We start from the raw sequence: 5,207 nt of genomic DNA on the forward strand, positions 1-5,207 counted from the left end.
TCAAGGTTTTAAACAAAGACAGCACCCGACAGAGCTGGGAGGGGGGCGGGGAGAGAGGGGGCCGGGGCCGGACACAGTCAAGTCCTGTCTTCGTGTGCGATGCTGGTATTTGGCTGCTTGTTTTGTCTGTGTTAATGTTTATATTTTAGAGTGTTGTGTATTTATCTTGACCTGAGGTTTCCGGGGCACCCTTGCACTTTGCCCCTGAGGCCAGACCCTTGATCCCTTCACCCTAGGCGCTGGGCTGCGTATTCTCCCTGAAGGCTGTGCACCCACAGCTCACGCCCTCTTTTTGAAAACAGTCACTGGCAAGAGTTAAGAGTGGCATTAGGGACATGTTGGCCCTAAGCCGAGGCTCTCGGCAGCATCGCTGGGAGGCTGGAAACAAGTTGCTCCAGACCCTTCCTGGTAGATGAAGACAGGGGGGCAGGTGACCAGATGTCCTGATTTCCAGGTCATAACTAGAACAGTCTCAAGTGACCTAAGGCAACTGGTCACCCCAAATGGGAGTGCTTGCTCAGTGTCACCCCATCACTGCTGAGCTGGGATGAGCATTTCACCTCCCGCCTGGCCCAGAGAACGTCGGGACAGGGGTGTATGTATTCTTGAGCTGGACGCTGGTCAAGCCACAGGCTCAGCTTGGGGACGCTGGTGTTCACAACTCGCAACTCGATTCTGGGCTCTGTGCCTCTGTCATTATGTACTGGAGACCCTGACTTTTCCTTCCCTCTATATTGGTGCACGGAACTGGTGTTGGTCCTTGAAGCTTCTACTGATCGTTCCCATAACCGGGGACAGCAAGTCTCTCCAATGGTCACTTCTCTTACTTTACAAGCACATGCCTCCTCTAGATGTGCCTCGGGTGTTCTCGCGCATCTCTGCAGCGTAGGTGGTAACTTACCCTCCTACGTTTCTTTCAAAAAAATAAACTTTGCCTCCTCCCGCCCAGGGCTTTCTCTTAGCTCAAGGTCACCGTGTGAGCCAGCCATCCCCTTCTTGGGTTCTCTCTTGTTTCTCTTAATCGGCTATCTTCCCTCTTTGCACTCAGCTTTTGTTGTCCATTCTCTCCCACCCCGAATCTTTACAAAACAAAAAACAAAACAAAACAAAAAAGCCAAAATAAAACAAACTCTAGAAGATATTTTGTAGTCTGAGATTAAGGGCATGAAGGATCTTCTGGAACCTTCCATCCCTTTACCTCTCCCTAAGTAAACTGCCACTTGCCTGGGACAGGTTGTTTCCATTACGTCAGAATGAAAAGGGAAAGATACATCTACACAGGCAGACTTTTTTTTTAGTCCCACATGAACTTTACATGTTGGTCCGAAGTCTACTTCAGTTTAGAAATACAGGTATTTTAAGAAAGTTCGGTTTTATTCATTTATTTATTTATTTTAAATGTTTTACTTATTTCTAGGAGAGAGAGAGAGAGACAGCGTGAGCAGGGGAGGNGTTTTAAGAAAGTTCGGTTTTATTTATTCATTTATTTATTTATTTTAAATGTTTTACTTATTTCTAGGAGAGAGAGAGAGAGACAGCGTGAGCAGGGGAGGGTCAGAGAGAGGGAGTCACAGACTGAAACAGGCTCCAGGCTCCGAGCTGGCAGTCAGCACAGAGCCCGACGCGGGGCTCGAACCCACGAACCACGAGATCGTGACCTAAGCGAAAAGTCGGACGCTTAACCGACTAAGCCACCCAGGCGCACCAAGAAAGTTTGGTTTTAAATTGACTTGACTTTATGTCTGGAGACTGAGAATTCGCCCGTGATCAATCCAGCCTTCAGCTTCTGTTTCTCGGTGTTAACGTCACTAAGTGGAACACCCAGCGACCCAGAGAGGTTGCTACCTCAGAGGTCTTTAGGCAGCTTTTTGCAAATCTCATATCTGCATCCTGCCCATTTATTCATTAGTAAAATTGTCAGCTCTTCACTCAAGCAACAGATGCCTTGTCTGTGTCCCCTAACGTGCGTGCGTCCACGCCGTGCTTCACAGTCCCTTCCCAGCTGGGGAGCCCTGTTGCCTCCAAGCCTTTACTGCCTTCTACTTCCACCCGTTACCGCGCCAGGACTGAACTCCTCTTTCTGGGATCCACACTCGCAAGGACAGGCACAAACTTCTGCTTCATCCATTCCTTCCTGATTTCTGTTAGCTATTTTTTTTTATTGCGGTAAAGTACACACAACCTGAAATTCACCATCGTAACTGTCTCCAAGCACACAGCTCAGCGGCGTCAAGCACACGCACACTGTCGTGCAACCGCCCCCACCCGTCTCCAGAACTTTCCATCTCCCCTTGAGACTCTGTCCCCATGAAGCACTTGACTCCCCACCCCCTGCCCCACCCCTGGCTCCCACCATCTACTGTCTCTGTGGACAGGACGCCTCTAGGGACCTCCTGTGGGTGGGGTCACGCAGGACGTGTCCTTCCGTGTCTGGCTTCTGTCACTGCGCAGTGTCCTTGGGGTCCCTCCATGTTATAGCAGATGTTAGGATTCCTCTGGGAGCAGAATAAACATGGAATGGCTAGGAGCAAGGCGTGGTCCATGATGAGCTGGGGAGGAGAGTCAGGTCAGGACTAAGACTTTGAACTTGGTAGTGAGGGTGGCAAAGGGCTACTGAAGGGCAGGGGAGTAGCACCCTCATATTTGTACAGACCAGGGCCTCTCCCCCTCGGCTCTGTGGACATGGGGGCAGGCTGCTCTGCGGGGGCATCCTGGGCACTGAGAGAGGTTGAGCGCCATCTCCGACTTCCACCCCCTCAATGCTACAAGTGCCCCTAGTCGTGACAGCCACAAACATCCCCAAACATCTGCCCTGTGTCCCCTGGAGGCAGAATCACCCTGGGGGAGATGCCCTGGTCTAGGCAGTTAGCTCTAACTGTATGAAAAACGGGTAGTTTGAGGCAGGCCTGGAGTCAGCAAGAACACCAGCAGCCCAGGGAAGGGGTGAAGGGGACCCCTGGAGAGGAGGGGGGAGGGGGAGTGGCCAGATTTGGAGGTGACCAGCAAGGAGAGGAAGGAGGACGGAGAAGTGATGGAAGACTAGGGGGAGGGCTGGCCTGGAGCACCCGCAGATGGGAGAGGGAGTCCCCAGGACTCCAGAGTGGGAAGAGTGAGCAGGTTTGCTGGGGTGGAACACAGCCCACCTGGGACATGCTGAGCTGGATGCAGACGTGTCCAGGTGTCCATTCCCCCTTGAAGCTCCAGAAGACATGTGAACTGGAAACCTTTTTTTTTTTCTCTAGTTTATTTTTGAGAGAGACAGAGACAGAGCATGAGTGGGAGAAGAGTAGAAAGGGGGAGACACAGAATCCGAAGCANTCCCACCTGGGACATGCTGAGCTGGACGCAGACGTGTCCAGGTGTCCATTCCCCCCTGAAGCTCCAGAAGACATGTGAACTGGAAACCTTTTTTTTTTTTTTCTAGTTTATTTTTGAGAGAGACAGAGACAGAGCATGAGTGGGAGAAGAGTAGAAAGGGGGAGACACAGAATCCGAAGCAGGCTCCAGGCTCCGAGCTGTCAGTACAGAGCCCGATGCGGGGCTCAAACCCACAAACCGTGAGATCACGACCTGAGCTGAAGTCAGGTGCTTAACCGACTGAGCCCCCCAGGCGCCCCATGAACTGAAAGCTTCTACATGGGGCTGGCTGGAGGATAAATGATCATCGGTGTTGTGGACTCTCCTAGGGGCAGCACCAGAGAAGGGACCTGTGGAGGATGGGCTGGGAGAAGGCGGGGCAGACGGTGACGAGAAGGGCCTCTGCAACTTACAAATGGTTGATGTGCTTTGCTTTGCGGCTGCTTACACGGTCCCATCGAGATTTCACCAGCAAAGGAGCCAGTTGGTGAGGACACAAAGCCCTACTGGAAGAGGAGATTGGGAGGGAGTTTCCTGACCACAGGCTGGTTGGGGCTGTGTGGCCACAAGTCTCCAAAGGCCTCGGGGGAGTAGGCGCCCCAATGTGTGGGGAGGTGACGACATGTGGAACTCTGAGAAGCTGACATTGTGTTGCCTGTAGCACCTGTTTGTCTGAGCACAGGTGAAGAGGTGGGTGAAGAGCGTCTTCCTTAGTGTCCTTGTGGAAGTTACTGCTCTCTGTGTCGATGCTGTAAATCTTGATCTTCTAAGAGACACAACCTTGTTCTGAACCAGTTCAAGCAAAGATTGGCTCCTCTGCCTGGACAGTCTAGAAGAAGACCTGGCCTCTGGCAAAGCTGGGTCACTCAGGTCCCTCTTTCTTGTCCCTTTAAGTGTTCCCCTGGCTGTACCCCCACATCGGCCTGGTCTCTTCCTTCAAGCATTGATCTCCTCCTCCTTCCTGTTGGCAGTCAAGATGGCGGCCAATGGCCCCAAGCCTGCTGATGGTAGTTTAGGAGCCCCACTGGGAAAAATGCTTCCTATTATTATTAGTTGAACTGTATGAAATCGATCATATCTTGTTGTCTTTGGTCTAAAAAAGGGGCAATTTCATACAGCTGAAACTCAGGGAAGAAACTCAGCTGGCTTGCTTCAGTCACGTATAACCCTATGGGCCAATCACTGATGGGAGTGAAGAGGTGGGTACCATGATTGGCAGGCCCGGGTTCAGTGTGGACCTGGCACCAATGTGGGTGGACATGAAAGTGGTGACGGGCAGGTCTGGTGGCCGGGTGGGTGGGGCAACATGACTGGGGTAAGCCTTCTCCAAAGAAAGTGATCTGGGGAGACAGAAATGATGTTGCCACCCCACATAGTATAGGAGATGGGAACTAAAGGGACAAGGCCGATCACTGGCCACGATTAGGCCTGAAGGGGTTAATACCTTTCCGGGGGCCACAGACTACTGGCGTTAAATCTGGAACATGGAGTCTGGTCTTCTGATGACCAGCATTCCTCCCACCTGACTGCAGAGCACCATGGGGGAATGGCGGGTCCCATCTCCACGCTGTTTTTCCTACGAAGATGCCCAATGTCCTGAATCAACACTCAACCCTCTCTCCTGGGTCAGCACTGCCCACAAACGGCTTCTGTTAGATTCCTGTTGCGGCTGTAACATTCTGGGCTTCCCAGGGCTAAACTGAGGCGTGGGCGGGGCCAGGTCCTCCTGGGGGGCGTGGGCGGGGCCGGTCCCTCCTGGGGGAGGCCGTGGGCGGGGCCGGTCCCTCCTGGGGAGGAGTGGGCGGGGCCGGTCCCTCCTGGGGGAGGCCGTGGGCGGGGCTGGTCCCTCC

The 5,207-nt window shown here is 52.9% G+C and overlaps 1 long non-coding RNA gene across 1 annotated transcript in view; it reads right to left on the reverse strand.

Moving 5' to 3' along the window:
• Window positions 1-3,447: 3,447 nt before the first annotated feature.
• LOC144228683 (uncharacterized) overlaps window positions 3,448-5,207 on the reverse strand; it is an 11,685-nt gene continuing 9,925 nt past the window's right edge. Inside the window, exon 3 of the long non-coding RNA XR_013334247.1 lies at window positions 3,448-4,933. This is a non-coding gene — a long non-coding RNA (uncharacterized LOC144228683). The remainder of the gene's footprint in view (window positions 4,934-5,207) is intronic.

Source organism: Crocuta crocuta, unplaced genomic scaffold, assembly GCF_008692635.1.
Source record: "Crocuta crocuta isolate KB4526 unplaced genomic scaffold, BGI_CrCroc_1.0 scaffold443, whole genome shotgun sequence".
Taxonomy (NCBI): domain Eukaryota; kingdom Metazoa; phylum Chordata; class Mammalia; order Carnivora; family Hyaenidae; genus Crocuta; species Crocuta crocuta.